Raw genomic sequence first — 16717 nt, forward strand, 5'->3', positions numbered from 1 at the left:
TTACAAAAGCAACTTGAAGAATCCCAGTGAGTTCTGGGGAACACGGCTAGGTGAGATGACAGTTCTTTCGGTTACAGTCATGGCTGATGATACCAAATAAAACTGGAAGATTTGAATCTGCAAGTTTAACACTTTCCTGAGGATCGAAAGGTGAGTGGGCAAGGCCCGACATACTTAGGAACCGAGCTGCAACTTGAAGAAACGGTCTCGGTGGGTTTTTGACATTTTTTTCAGAGGGGAGTGGTACCAAGAGACGATGGGGCAGCTTTGGGGTCCTAGAAACAGCCTGCCATGGGCCAGTGCTGCGAGATGGGGGCACGACCACCTGGTGGCTGTGAGATGGGTCTTAAATGGACAGACCGCTTCCTTGTGGGGACTCCAGACAGCCGTCGGATGTTCAGTTCTGAAGAGGAGGGCAGAGGCACGCAGAGAAGGTGATGTTTGAGGAATCCCGCATGCCGAACACCCTCGGCCAGGGTTGCAGGCCCAGTCCACGGCAGCAGCCACAGGCAGGTCGGGACTTTGGGCCAAGCCAGCTGGGCATCGACAGAGAAACACCCGACAGACTACACTCAGCTGCGACAGGCGAAAGGACTGTCACACGGCTATTGTCAGGTTCCGCTCTTGTTCTGATATAACTAAAGCATTCATGTTAGAACACTTCCATCCAGTAAAAGGAGGCTACCTTGCCCTGGCTCTGAAGGAGAGGCTGCATGGTTTTCTGAGAAATCTGTAGGAATGACTTTCCTGAAACAAGAGCCAGAGGGGAGGGCTCTTCTGTGTTAGTTGGTTCTGTAGCAAACATGGTCTGGCTTCCTTTTTTTTTTTTTTAATGGATGTCAAAAGGAGGCTTTTTACTAAGAGGACTGTGGCCTCTTACTAGCTTGGTGGTTTCCTGAAAACTAATGTGACCAATGCCCTCAGCAAGTGCCTTGCAGTCCACTCCCCTGTCCCATCCTAGGGGCTACAACCAGGGCACAGAGATTTCCTTTGGCATGAAACACTACCAGTCTTGACGAGCAGACAGCCTCTTCTTTTTCCCATTGAGCCTCTGGTGAGTTTTGAACTGCCCACCTTGCAGTTAGCAGCCCAGCCCTTAACCAACCCACGTTGCCGTCAGGACTCCTTGTACTTCACAGGAGACCTAAAGTACTTCAGGAGAAATGAGTATGAAAACACAAAAAGAAAGAAAGGCAATAGTCTAGTAACAAGTGGTAGGCTGCTCTGTAACAGGAGACAAAACAACTGCTGGTACAAATTCCCAGGCTGTCCACCAGGAGGCAACATTCCCGTCCAAATCCACAAAGTTTACAGTCCCTTGAAGAAATGGACTGTTTTCTGTTTCCATTCTCATCACCTCATGTGACGACACTCCTCTTGTGGTGGCATGTGGTGGTTTCCCAGAGTCCTCTGGGTGGAAGAGGGGAGTGACGAGAGGAAGTCACAGAGGATGGAGCTGACCCCCATTTGGGGATAGATTTCTGTGTACACCATAAGGAGCTCTGTTGAAGTGCATTCCTTGCTGGGCTGCTAATGAGGTCAGCAGTTCAGCCCACCAGCGGGTCTGCTTTCTGCTTTGGTAAAGATTCACAGCCCCCAAACCCTTGAAACCAACCCGAGGGAGCAGTCCCACTCTGTCAGAGAAGGTTGTTGTGAGTCAGAGTTGACTCAATGGGAATGGGTTTGCTTTGGGACACACTGTAAGTCTGATTATAACGAGTACCCCCCTGGGTAGTTTATTGTGCCAACCTGGCTGATAAACACATGTGGGGTTAATTGAAAGGTGGAGGGATAAATGGCTCAGTGAGCCTTGCCTTTCTAGTTCTCGGGTCACTTGCTTTGTGATGGTCACACCAGGGTGCAGCTGTCTTAGCAGTTCCCTGCTTCAGCTTGCAAGGCTGACTTCCTGCAAGACATCCCCGAGGAGAAGCCTCATGGACCTACCCCAGTGTAGCCCTGGGTGCTGGAGCAGCCGTGTGGAGACTCCAGCCAGAGCTGAGATGCTTACACATTCACTGATTCGGCTTTCCTCCTGCAGTCGGCATCATAGTGTGTGCTTTGAGAGATGGAGGAGGACTTTGTGGATTGGTGTTGGATATATGGGTTAATGGGTTAATATTGGACTTGTGGACTTGGGCAGCACTGGGTTGGAATGTTTTCTTGATGTGCACTTAACCTTCATATAAAACTCTCTCTTATACATGAGTTTCTGTGGATTTGTTTCTCTAAAGTACCCAGACTGACACATTGGAAAACCAAGAATTGACCTGGGCAGAGTGGAATTTTTGTAGTACGCATTTTTCTTGCTACGTGAGCATCGAACAGCTCAATCTGTGTGAGTGCACCCAGTGGTGTCTCCTGGGAAGGTTCTCACTGGTCACAGTGATTTTTTTTTTTTTTATAAAAGTTTCACTTGAACCTCACTTTTTATGATGACCAATTTAAGAGAACAGTGTGTGGCTGTGAGATTTTTTTTTCCTGTTCAGGAAAAATGCCCCAGTTTGTTCCACTAGGTCTGTTCATCAAGCTTTCTATTTAGAGATTCTGAAAAGATTGCATAACAGTGTGTGACCAGAAAAGGGGCCTGATTTGTGGCCGATGGGGGACTGGTTTTGCCACAGCAACCACATACCTTCTCACACAGCGATCTCAGTGTGCCAATTTGGGGCAAAACCCAGCACGTCTCTCTTGCCCCACCCACCTGACTCACCTGACCTCACTCTGGTGACTTCTTTTTGTTTCCATGAGTGAAGAGGAACATGAAAGGACAGCAATTTGACCATGAAAAAGAGGTGAAGAAAAAACACAAAAAAATGAGGGAGATGCTCTAAGCCATCCAGACAGATGAGTTAAAAATGTTTCCTGGAATGGAATCGCAGATTTGACAAAAGTATTAAGTGCAATGGAGAGTACTTTGAAGGGGATAAGGTTGTTTTGTCAAAACATTTAAATACATAACTTTGGAAAAATTCTTGGTTTTTTTATACCCCTAGTATATTCTCTGAAGTTTTTTTGTTTTGTTTTGTTTTTTATTTTAACAATTTATTGGGGCTCATACAATTCTTTTCACAGTTCATACATATACATACATCAATTGTATAAAGCACATCTGTACAGTCTTTGCCCTAATCATTTTTTCTCTTTTCTTCTTTTACATTTTATTAGGGACTCATACAACTCTTACCACAATCCATACATATACATACATCAATTGTATAAAGCACATCCATACATTCCCTGCCCCAATCATTCTCAAGGCATTTGCTCTCCACTTAAGCCCCTTGCATCAGGTCCTCTTTTTTTTCCCCCTCCCTCCCCATCTCTGAAGTTTTAAGCTTAATTATTGAGTCATTGCTTAAAGTTATTACAAAATATTATTTGTTGTATTTTCATAGAGATTATTTTTTAGGTTATTTTGGATGATAAACCAAAAAACCCCTTCCTGCTCTATGTCTATTCTGACTCATAGTAATCCTGCTGGACAGAGTGGAACTCTGCCACCAGGACTCCTTGGTAAACAAGTGATAATTATTCAGTTTAGAGTTTTGTTTAAATTGACCAAAAAACCCTTTAAATTTATTTGAAAACATTTAAATCATTTTATTGGGAGCTCTTACAGATATCATAACATTCCATAGTTCAACCACATCAAGCAGTATTGCACAATCAGTTTCAATAAATTTTCTTTCTTCTTGAACTCCTTGATATCAGCTCCCCTTTATCTCCCCCTCTCCCCACACCCCCAGGAACTCTTATTATCCCCCTATAATAGTGTTTTTGGTGTGTGCCATATTTTAAATGATTCATTATATCGATTCACACACAATTCTATTGTTTGATCCCATCAAGTGGGGTTACACAGGCATCAAAGCTCCCTATACCACTCCACCCCCTCCAAACCCCCAGGGAATCATTATTCCTGTTGCTGCTGCTGAAGAGATGTCTATCTTGGCTTTCATGTACTGAGCGATCTTAAATATACAATGAACATACGAAAATCCAACATGATTTATCAGGGAAAACATTCTAGTAAGAGGAGGAAATATTACAGAACTGGAGGATAGTTATGTGGTTCATATGTGCTATACTGCACCCTGGATTTCTTTTTATTTTTTGACTCTTAAATTTATTTTTTATAATTATTTAAAAAATAATTTTATTAGGGACTCATGCAACTATTATCACAATCCAAACATACATCAATTTTATGTAGTATATCTATACATTCTTTGCCCTAATCATTTTCAAAGCATTTGCTCTCCACTTAAGTCCTTTGCATCAAGTCCTCTTTTTTTCACCCTCCCTCCCCACTGCCCCCTCCCTCATGAGCCCTTGATAATTTATAAATTATTATTTTGTCATATCTTTCCCTGTCCAGCATCTCCCTTTACCCACTTTTCTGTTGTCCATCCCCCAGGGAGGAGGTCATATGTAGATCCTTGTAATCAGTTCCCTCTTTCCAACCCACTCACCCTCTACCCTCCCAGTATTGCCCCTCACACCCCTGGTCCTGAAGGTATCATCCGCCCTGGATTCCCTGTGCTTCCAGCTCCTATCTGCACCACGGTACATCCTCTGGTCTAGCCAGACTTGCAAGGTAGAATTTGGATCATGGTAGTTGGGGTGGAGGAAGCATCCAGGATCTGGGGGAAAGCTGTATTCTTCATTGGTGCTACATTGTACCCTGACTGACTCATCTCCTCCCCTAGACCCCTCTGTGAGGGGATCTCTAGTGGCCGATGAATGAGCTTTGGGTCTCCACTCTGCACTTCCCGCTTCATTCACTATGGTAAGATTTTTTTTCCTGATGATGCCTTATACCTGATCCCTTCGACACCTCGTGATCGCACAGGCTGGTGGGCTTTTTCCATGTGGGCTTTTTTGCTTCTGAGCTAGATGGCCGCTTGTTCACCTTCAAGCCTTTAAGACCCCAGACACTATCTCTTTTGATAGCCGGGCACCATCAGCTTTCTTCGCCACATTTGCTTATGCACCCATTTGTCCTCGGCGATTATATCATGGAGGTGTGCACCCAATGAATATGATTTTTTGTTCTTTGATGCCTGATAAGTGATCCCTTCGGAAGCACGTGATCACACAGGCTGGTGTATTCTTCCATGTGGGCTTTGTTGCTTCTGAGCTAGATGGCCGCTTGTTAATCTTCAAGCCTTTAAGACCCCAGACTCCATCTCTTTTGATAGCTGGGCACCATCAGCTTTCTTCACCACATTTGCTGTTCACCCGCTTTGGCTTCAGCGGTTATGTCAGGAGGGTGAGCATCACAGAATGCCAATTTAATAGAAGAAAGTATTCATGCATTGAGGGAGTGCTTGAGTAGAGGCCCAAGGTCCTTCCACCACCTTAATACTAAACCTATAAATGTAGGCACATAGATCTATTTCCCCATCCATATATATATATATATTTGCATGTACATGTCTTTGTCTAGACCTCTATAAATGCCCTTTGCCTCCTAGCTCTTTCCTCTATTTCCCTTGGCTTTCCTCCTGCCCCATTATCATGCTCCGTCCCCACCTGTGTTACAGCTATACCTCTTCATTACGTTACTTTACCCTTGATCATTCCCTATCAGGCCTGCCACTCCCACCTCACCACCAATTTGGTTCTCATGTTCTTCCCTTGTCCCTGGGTTTGTTAACACCACTTCCTTACTCCCCACTGCCCCTATCCCAAGTCCCCCTGGAACTGTCGGTCCCATTGTTTTGCCTCCAGATAGTTCATCCAGCCTATCTTATTTAGACAGACCACTCATACAAATCTTTATCACAATCCATACATACATCAATTGTGCAAAGCACATTTGTACAGTTGTTACCGTCATCATTCTCAAAACATTTGCTCTCTACTTAAGCCCCTGGCATCAGCTCCTCATTTCCTCCCCTCCCTCCCTACTCCCCTCTCCCTCAAGAACAGTTCATAATTTATAAATTATTATTTTGTCATATATTATACTGTCTGACGTCTCCCTTCACCCACTTTTCTGTTGTCCGTCCCCCACGGAGGAGGTTATATGTAGATCCTTGTAATATGTTCCCCCTCTTAACCCCATCCTCCCGGTATCGCCCCTCTCACCACTGGTCCTGAAGGGATCATCCGTTCTAGATTCTCTGTGTTTCCAATTCCTATCTGTACCAGTGTACATCCTCTGGTTTAGCCGGATTTGTAAGGTAGAATTGGGATCATGATAGTGGGTGGGGAGGAAGCATTTAAGAACCAGAGGAAAGTTGTACGTTTCATCATTGCTATACTGCACCCTGACTGGCTAGTCTCCTCTCCGTAATCCTTCCATAAGGTGATGTCTAGTTGCCTACAGATGGGCTTTGGGTCCCCACTCTACACTCCCCCTCATTCACAATGATATGATTTTTTGTTCTTTGATGCTTGATACCTGAACCCTTCGACACCTCGTGATCACACAGGCTGGTGTGTTTCTTCCATGTGGGCTTTGTTGCTTCTGGGCTAGATGGCTGCTTGTTTAACTACAAGCTTTTAAGACCCCAGATGCTATATCTTTTAATAGCTGGGCACCATCAGCTTTCTTCACCACATTCGCTTATGCACCCCTTTTGTCTTCAATGATCATGTTGGGAAGGTGAGTATCATATAATGTCACATTATTAGAACAAACTAATATTGAGCTAAGATTTAAGTACAGGCTCAAAGTCCATCTGCTTGTTGCATTTGCATATATGCATACATAAGCAAATACACAGAACACACACACACACACACACACACAGATTTCTTTTTGTTTTCCTCCTACCCCACTATTGTGTTTACCCATTGCTTACTTCTCAGTAATTCTCTCAGATACAATTCGATTGATTAAATTCAACCAGAAAAGCTCTACCCTCCTTGCCATACATTTTAGAACATGTACTGTACCACTGTACCTGTCATTGTTGGCTCCCCACTCCCCTCCCTGCCTCCTCTCCGATGGCCCTCAGGAACCTTCAGACGAGTCATTGCCTCCATCAGATTGCCTACCCTGACTGTCTAGTATAAACACCAAAAAAGGAAAAAGGGGTGGTGGTGGTGGGAATCAACATACATATAGTCCAAGACTACCAGGGTTCCTGACATAGAGCAGATGGATATCTCTGTGTTAAGTAGAGAGAAAGACACGTTATAAACCATCAGTCCAGTCCTGCTTTCTTCTAGAGCTGCTTATCCTGGGTCCCGCTGACCTAACAACTCCTACACCTTTTTAGTCTTCAGCATTCATATCCGACAGGTGAACATCTAAAATGTCCCCATTGCTATTCCTACAGTCAGGGATGGAGTGGTCTAGTGTCCCACCTCCACCCTAGTTATGCCTTTAGACATTCAGTGTGCCCCCTTGTGACTAATCCCCAACCAATTCAGACGGCGTGCCAAGTGCTGCCTGCTGAGTCGGAGGTCCATGATCAGGATACTTTGGAGACTTCGTGGCTTTGCTCACAGCATGGTCTGTTGTGCTCCCCTCTTGATTTGCCCCATGTGTTCGGGCCAGGCCAGCACTCTCCCTAAGCTGTAGCTTCAGGGCTGTTCTCTGCAGTGCTATCATATTGGGAGAAGGTATCATGTCTGGAGCTGAGGCCTGCCCTGCTGTCATCTCTGGGAATGAGCTGCTCTAAGCAGGAACTTCACTCTAAAGGATTGGCACCCAGAATGAGGTCTACTCTCACTCTCCCTTTCCTGTGGAGCCATAAACAATACCCTCCCCTTGGGTGGGTTAGAGCCTAGACCTCCTATTGCCTTTGTTTTTCTTCCCCTTCCCCTCTGTGGGACTTAAGAGGGGCCACATACGAGGTGGGGATGGGAGTGGGGGAGATGCCTTTCAGCACAGGTGCTATCTGCATCTGTTTTTGTTGACATATGCATCATTGGGTTTGGTCTGACTCTTGCCAGGATATCTGGTCCTCAGCCTGGGAATTGTGTGTTGTGTGCCTAGGACTCATGTAGTACTTAACTTGACCTTTTATGCCTGGCTAACTTTACTCAGCATTATATCCTCCAACTCTTTTCATGAAATGAGATGTTCCATCACTATTTTTTAGGGATGCATAGTATTCCATTGTGTGTATATATCAGAGTTTTAAAATCTATTCGTCTATTGAAAAAAATCTTATTTAAACTTAAGTAAAAACTGCTTGATATCTGGGCGTGGTGCCCCAACAGACTGGACTGGAAAATGCTCCTAAGGGCCAGCAAACGATCCCTGAACTAACTACAAGCTTTTCTCTTGTGAACTGTTTTGTTCTGTTCTTTGTCAGTGGTTTGTTTTTGTTGTTTTGTTGTCTGGTTGTATACTGTTGCTTTGTTTTCCTCTGTCTTGTTTTCATGCATGTTAGTGTCTCCACAGGTCTGTCTGAATAGGACAGGCTGGATGAACTAGCTGGAGGAAAAACAACTGGACTGACAGTTCCAGGGGGACTTGGGGTGGGGGGGTAGGGGGGGTAAGGAAGTGGTGTTAACAAACCCAGGGACAAAGGAAAAACATGGGACCCCAAATGGTAGAGAAGTGGGAGTGGCAGGCCTGGTGGGAAATGATCAAGGGTAAGGTTGCTTAGAGAAGAGGTATACTCTAGCCCAGGTGGCGATGAAGCATGGTAGTAGGGCAGGAGGAAAGTCAAGGGAGATGGAGGAAAGAGCTAGGAGTCAAAGGGCATTCATGGAGGTCTAGACAAAGACATGTACATGCAAATATATATAGGAGGATGGGGAAATAGATCTATGTGTCTATATTTATAGGTCAAGTATTAAGGTGGCGGAAGGACCTTGGGCCTCTACTCAAACACTCCCTCTATGCATGAATACCTTCTTTTATTAAATTGGAACTCTATGATGCTCACTCTCCCGACACAACGGCTGGAGCCAAAGTGGGTGAACAAGTAAATGTGGTGAAGAAAGCTGATGGTGCCCGGCTATCAAAAGAGATAGTGACTGGGGTCTTAAAGGCTTGAAGATAAACAAGCGGCCATCTAGCTCAGAAGCAACAAAGTCCACATGGAAGAACACACCAGCCTGAGTGAGCGAGTGGTCCCAAAGGGATCAGTTACCAGGCATCAAAGAACAAAAAATCATATCATTGACTGCACACCTCCATGATAGGATCGCTGAAGACAAATGGGTGCACAAGCAAATGTGGTGAAGAAAGCTGATGGTGCCCGGCTATCAAAAGAGATAGTGTCTGGGGTCTTAAAGGCTTGAAGGTGAACAAGCGGCCATCTAGCTCAGAAGCAAATAAGCCCACATGGAAGAAGCACACCGGCCAGTGCGATCACGAGGTGCCCAAGGGACCAGGTATAAGGCATCATGCAAAAAAAAAATATAAGTGTGTGTATGTATGTGTATATATGTGTATATGTATATATGTATGTATATATATGTATATATATATCATATTAAATGAAGGGGGAAGTGCAGAGTGGAGACCCAAGGCCCAAGTGTCGACCAATGGAGATCCCCTCATAGAGGGGTTTAGGAGAGGAGATGGGTTAATTAGGGTGTGAGGTAGTATCGATGAAGAACACAGCTTTCCCCCGGATCCTGGATGCTTCCTCCCCCCAACTACCATGATCCGAATTCTACCTTGCAGGGCTGGATAGGACAGAGGCTGTACACTGGTGCATATGAGGGTTGGAGGTACAGGGAATCCAGGGTGGATGATACCTTCAGGACCAAGGGTGTGAGGGACGATGCTGGGAGAGTGGAGGGTGAGTGGGTTGGAAAGGGGGAACTGATTACAAGGATCCACATGTGACCTCTTCCCTGGGAGAGGGACAGCAGAGAAGGGGGGAAGGGAGACTCCGGATAGGGCAAGATATGACAAAACAACGATGTATAAATTACCAAGGGCATATGAGGGAGGGGGGAATGGGGAGGGAGGAGGGGAAAAAAAAGAGGACCTGATGCAAGGGGCTTAAGTGGAGAGCAAATGCCTTGAGAATGATTGGGGCAGGGAATGTATGGATGTGCTTTATACAATTGATGTATGTATATGTATGGATTGTGGTAAGAGTTGTATGAGTTCCTAATAAAATGTAAAAGAAGAAAAGAGAAAAAAATGATTAGGGCAAAGACTGTACAGATGTGCTTTATACAATTGATGTATGTATATGTATGAACTGTGAAAAGAAGTGTATGAGCCCCAATAAATTGTTAAAATTAAAAAAAAAATTAAATCATTAAAAAATATAAATAAATTAAATCAAATAAAAAATTAAACCATTTAGTTTTTAAAAATCAAACTTACAGGTCTTATAACATTCCATACATCAATTGTATCAAACATATTTGTACATATTATGTTGCCACCATCATTTTGTAAACATTTACTTTCTATTTGAGCCTTTGGTATTAGATCCTCTTTTTTCTCTCCCTCCCCACCTCCCATCCTTGTGAACCCTTGATAAATTATAAATTACTATTGTTTTCATATCTTACACTGACTGCTATCTCCCTTCACCCACGTTTCTGTTGCTCATCCCCCTGGGAGGGGGTGGGTTATGTGTGATTGGTTCCCCTTCCTTCCCTCCTCCCTGTTCTCCCCTGCCTACCCTCCTGGTATGGCTGGTATGACCTGGATTCTGTGCATTGGGGCCAGCTCCATCTTTGGATAAAGATGAGATTGCCTGCTACAGTTAAGATTTACAGCGTTAGACACTACATAGCATCACTACGTGTTGGAATTGACTTGAGGGCAGTGGACTTTTGTTGTCCGTTTTTGGTAGCTAGTGATACAGAGGCTAACATGTTGGCTTGCTAACTGCAAGGTCAGCAGTTTGAAACCACCAGCCACTCTGAAGGAGAAAGGGCTTTCTACTCCCATAAACAGTGTCGGAAACACACAGGGGCAGTTCTACCCTGTCCTGCAGGGTGGCTCTGAGTCAGAATCGACTCGGTGGAAGTGAGAGAACCTTCAGACAGTGCTTCCTGTGGTCTCGGCAGCCCATGCTCATCACTGAGTACGAACCAGGCCCTGCCCGGAAAAGTGCCTGCTCGGCCAGCTTTCCTCCTCATAACGGCTCCAGAGGTGGGGGTGGGGGTTGGGGTTGGGGAGAGGGGCAGGCTCTTTAAATGCCCTCATTTTACAGATAAAGAAATTGAGGTGGAAGGACGTGACCTGACTATCCCGTAATCACCGGCGAGGAAGTGGTGGAGCTGCCCTTTGAATCTCATCTCCTTCCCTCAGGAGCTTGCTGCCCCTTCCAACAGGAAGGGCCCAGGCTCAGCTGCTTCTGCAATGCCAGGGCACAGGGCATGCCACGCTGCATAGAGAATGCTCCACCAGTACACAAATGCTTTCCAATTGGCATTGGCAGAGCCTATGCCGTTCTCTCTTATTATTAATATTGATAACAATAGGGCCCATGCATGTGACCTGTGTTTATTTCAATAGAAGCACTCCACCTCGGTGGAAGAAAAATCAGGACAGGAGAGTAGAGCGCAAAAAGAAGACGTCTTCCCTCGCCCTCAAGCTGCCCCGCCTAATCCCCCAGACAACGCTGCTCCCGCTCTTGTGTGGCCTTTTGAACGTGGTCCATGTATAAATCAGCATATGTGAATACGAAATCCTTAAAGCAGGACAAATGGGAGCCTATAGTATGTTCCTCCGCATCTTGTGGTTTCCATTTAGAAATGTGTGCTGGAGATGCATCCAATTCGACAAATCCAGGCCCACTGCATGTTTTGATTTTAAGGACTGCTTAGTGCACTTCCGCATGGGGTGAGCTCATTTAATGAGCGTTGGTGGTGGACACGGAAGACGATCTCTCTATTTTACAATTACAAACAATATGCAGAGTGCCCTTGCTCATGCTTCTTTGCCCTCTTGGTGAGTTACCTATTTCTGTTCTGTTTAAATCGGTCTTCCTACAGGGTAGCTGGGGGCAATTGTGCCCTTTCTAAAAATGGGCAACCAAGGCACAGAGGTTTTTTTAGGAGTCCTTTCAGATGAATGGAGGGAAGAAAAGGGGAAGGAAGGAGAAGGTCAAACGTCTCCTCATCCCACCTTTTGAGAACAGAGTTTGTTAGGTAGCTTAGCCTGGGGAATTGGGAAGTCCATTTATGCATGCCCAGGAGAGCCAGCAAAAGACAAAAGCTGGAGTTTCCCGCCGGTGGGCTTGGATGGGCGTTACACCTGGAGCAGCCCACCTGGACCGGGTGATTGCAATTCAGCCAATGGGATCGACCTGTGGTCGTTCACCACACCTCCCCCAGGAACCCTTAAAAGGCAGGGACCTGAAGGGAGAGGGGCGCTGGGTCTCTTGGTCTTGTCTTGCTTGGGTGGTCTGGTCGTCTTCGTGGGAGAGGAGAGATCCTTGCGTGTCCCGGAGCAGTCTCTGCCAGGCCGCATGGTCAAAGGAATCCTATGGGTGCCGCATAAAACCTGATGCTTCTTTGAACTTTCATTAAATTCACTTGGATCACGAGCCCAGCTTCGGCATGAAATCTTTCTCGCGCGGAGCCAAGGACCGAGGCTGAGATTTAGGCCGGAGAGAGAAACCTAACAAGTTGACCTTGAAAGGCACAAATATAGAAAGTTATGGTGCCCAATAAATCAATGGATAAATTTTGTCTCAGGAGTGCCAACAATATTCAGACATTTCCCCACAGGGACCACATCAGAGTTTTTTGTTGACAGAGCAAGGTCTTGTAAATCGTTCCCTTTTTGGTGTATCTGCCTCTCTGGGACCCTCAGCATGAATGAGGAGTCCTGGTGGCAGCACAGTTGGTTACCCATGGCGCTACTCACCTCAAGGTTGGCAGTTCTCACTCCGCAGCTGCTCTGCAGGAGAAAGAGGAGGCTGTCTACTCCCATGAAGAGTTGCAGCCTCAGAAACCCCAGGGAGCAGTTCTACTTGGTCATATAGGGTCACCGTGAGTTGGAATTGACTTGTCGGCAGTAGGTTTGATGCTGAGACTTTAAATCTCTTACTTTGGACGCATCACCACCATGGAAGGACCAATAGTTAGGAAGGGAGATCATAGAGGGTCAGTGAAAATGAGGGGGATCCTACAGTGAGATGGATTGACACTATCGCCCCAAGACAGACTCAAACGGGACTACAATTTTGAAGAGGGCACAGGGCTGAGCAATGCTATGTTCTCTTTCAGCTACAAATAGCAGGCACGTTGCACCTTGGTTGAACCAGCCCCATCTGGGCACAGGAGGCTCCAGGAAGAAACCAAAAGCCAAACTCACTGCTGTCCAGTTGATGCCGACTCACAGTGACCCCATAGGGCAGGGGAGAACTGTCCCCGTGTTTATGGGAGTAGGAGCCCCTGTCTTTCTCCCTGGAAGCAACTGGTGGTTTTGAACTGCTGATCTTTCAGATCATAGTCCAATGCATAACCCCTAAGCCACCAGGGTTCCTACTGCTTCAGGAAGAGCGGGTCTCACACCCTTAACTGGCCAGGGTCAGTGTTCTGAGTGGAACTGCCCACAAATTCACAGCTCTAGTCCCAGTTGCCAACTTTACAGATGAGCAAACTGAGACCTGGAGTGTTTAAAGCTGTGTGTGGCTGTTTGGTACGATCTCAATGCAGATCTTCCAACGCTCAGACTGGGAACTTCACTTAAAGCAGACGAAAAACTAGGAAACCACTCATAAATAAACCTAAGTCCCAATACATCATTACTAGTTCACACACGCAGACACGCAACTATAAGAGGTTCACAAGGTTGCCTGGGTTGATGGCATGCTCCATGTCAGCTCTCCATGCTCTGCCCCCGCTTTCCCATCCCTGAGTCACTGGAGCGGGAAGTATGATTTAGGATGTTCTGTGAGGAGACAACAGTCAACGGGCCTCAGGGGACTAAGGTGTGCTGACACTGCCCATCGCTCAGACACCCCAGAGCCACATTTGTACAGCCTGGGGCACGTCTGTCAGCTGTTCTTCAGCCTCGTTCTAGCCTGACTGATCCCATGCTGTGTTCACATCGCTCTGGGAGCTCCTACTGCACCAAATCCAGGTAAGATCAGAACTGGCAGCACGGCTTGCTGAAAGAAGCTTGTCAATTATAATTTTCAGGGGAGGCGTACATTCTCAGTGGCTGTGAGTTCCTGGAGGCTGTGACAGTTAGATTTTAGGTCAACTTGAACTTTTGTTGGGGTGGAGTCCAACCTGTCAATCAGATAACAGTCTGATGATGCCTCCTGGGAGGTGTGACCTGTTGATAAGAGAGACCATGGGGACCCCTCCCCTTTCTCTTGCCCGTCACCTCCATCCTTTCTGGGACTCTGCCTGCCTCCATGTGTGCTGCTGACTCTGGGAGCCAAGCTGAGCCTCCTGTGCCCTGCCCTGCACCCTGCCCTGTGCCCTGGCAGCCTCCCTGAGACTCTGCACCCGCTGGTCTGTGATCTTCCTACATCCTGCTTCACCTTTATGCATCGTCATTGGTCTGCAACTGCATGCGTCTCTTCCCGCCACAGCACCCAGGCCCTCTCATACCTCCTCCCAATTGTAGAGGGCCTGGGAGAGACTTTACCCTGCAAGCCCAGATTCAAAATGTTTGCTATTGCTTGAACTTCTGGCTTGCCTACTTTAATACGGTCATTAATTTCGCCTTGACAGCTTTCAATGTATAGAAAATAACCATGTAGCCCCTGTAGCTCTTTTGAATTTAATACATAAAACAAAAGGGGGAATTGTGGGATTTCTTCCAAGGCGTCTCCCCCAAATATATGCCAAACCTAAGCCGCTGCTTGCTACACATGGTAAATGACTGTACACTGGAGGTCAATGCCAGCTGCTTAGAGGTTATTCTCCCTGAGGGTTATCAGCCATCTAGAAGAATCAGACTGTATAGTCTGTCGCACCTTAAGTAGGGCCCACTCCCTTCTGATAAGGATAGTGGATTGCCTTCCTGACGTATTGCCCAGAGAGAGGTGGAGCCCACTCAAGGAAGACCAAGGTTAGGCTGCTATTTTGAGTCTAGGGTCCACCCATCTTGTCACATGCGTGCCCCTAGTCCCTCCCCTTTCTATTATGTGTACACCCTTACCTCATCCCCTTCCTGTAATGCATGTGCCTATTATACAACCCCTTCCTGTGATGGATGTGGTTCCCTGCAATCAAGGGGGCTTGCACGCCCCTAAGTATGTAGACCTTGGTCAGAAATAAAGAGTCTCTCTCCTCTCGCCCCCTCCTGCTCTCTGTGTGGACCAGGCTGCTGCCATCATGGCCGTCTCAGAGGTAAGCATGCTACTATGAAATTTGCCTGACTCCTTTATTTTATCTTCTCCTACCTCTCCCATTCTCTATGACTGTACTGTAATCTTTATGTATTATAATTGCTATGGACTCTAACAAATGTCTAGGCTCATTATAAAAGGTCTTCTCAGCTGTTTTCCAATTGGCTACATCTCAATTGTCATAAGAAGTCCTGTGGGGGTGTGGGAGAGAGTTACAGGTCTTCCCATCTGTGAAACATCGTTGGGGAAACAGTTCTGAAATGGCCTTAGGAAGGGCTAGGTTTTAGTCTGATTCTACTTCGGTCAAGTCAACTGTCCCCTCTCTCTGGGTCTCATTCTTCCATCTGTCAAAGGGTGACTTAGACTAATGGAATTGGCAGTTCCACAAGGAGAGGGGTCATGTTTATTTTATCCCCTGTTGTTTCTGGATTAATAAGTCTGGTACCCAGCCGACTCCCAGTGGATATTTGCTGAACAAATGAATGAATGCACGAACTGTTTAAGGTCACCTGGTTGTTCCCAGAAAAATGCTCTCAACACTGCATTATCAAAAAGATGCTGATATCAAGGATTCAGTAGAAAGAAAATGTTTTGAAAATGATGATGGTCACATACATACAGATGTGCTAGACACAATAGATGTATGTATGGGTTGTGATAAGAGCTGTAAGAGCCCCCAATAAAATGATTAACCCCCCCCCCCCCCCGGGAGGGTGTGTTGTACTGGCCAAGAACAACTCAGATTCTAGTAAAAAGCAATCCCGTTTATTAAAGGGGACAGAAAGGAGAAAAGAACCTGCGCAGGGAGCAGCCCTCTGCCGAGGGAGGGTGGTCTCGGTCGGTCGCTCAGACTTGGGTTTTACAGGGTGGGGTCAACAACGGGGCTTCGCAGCTGTGCAAGCAAGCAGGAACAGAAGCAGACCTTGCGGTTAGCCTTTAGCGGAACATTTTGGGAACTTTACCTGTAAGTCTCTGATCACAATGTCCTGAATATTCCAGGGACCTTATCTGTAAGTTTCTGGTCATTACATCCTCTAGCCCCTTTGTGCTTAAACAAATGTTACTAAGTTGTGAGTTTTCCAAGCATCTGAGTCACTTATGGGAACTTCCCCACCCTCCTTCTTGTATGACTTTTAAATACAAAATGGCTTTGCTGAGGCTCTGTCCCACAGGTGGGAGGAAAGTGGGGTAGAAAGGGAGAACCGATTACAAGGATCTACATATAACCCCTTCCTGGGGGATGGACAACAGAAATGTGGGTGAAGGGAGATGTTGGGCAGTGTAAGACATGACAAAATAATAATAATTTATAAACTATCAAGGGTTCATGTGAGAGGGGGTGGTGGGAAGGGAGGGGAAAAATGAGGAGCTGATACCAAGGGCTCAAGTAGAAAGCAAATGTTTTGAGAATGATGAGGGCAACAAATGTACAAATATACTTGACACAATGGATGTATGTATGGATTGTGATGAGTTGTATGAGCCCCCAATAAAATGATTTAAAAAAAACCCAA

This window comes from Tenrec ecaudatus, chromosome 2, assembly GCF_050624435.1.
Source record: "Tenrec ecaudatus isolate mTenEca1 chromosome 2, mTenEca1.hap1, whole genome shotgun sequence".
Classification (NCBI taxonomy): Eukaryota; Metazoa; Chordata; class Mammalia; order Afrosoricida; family Tenrecidae; genus Tenrec; species Tenrec ecaudatus.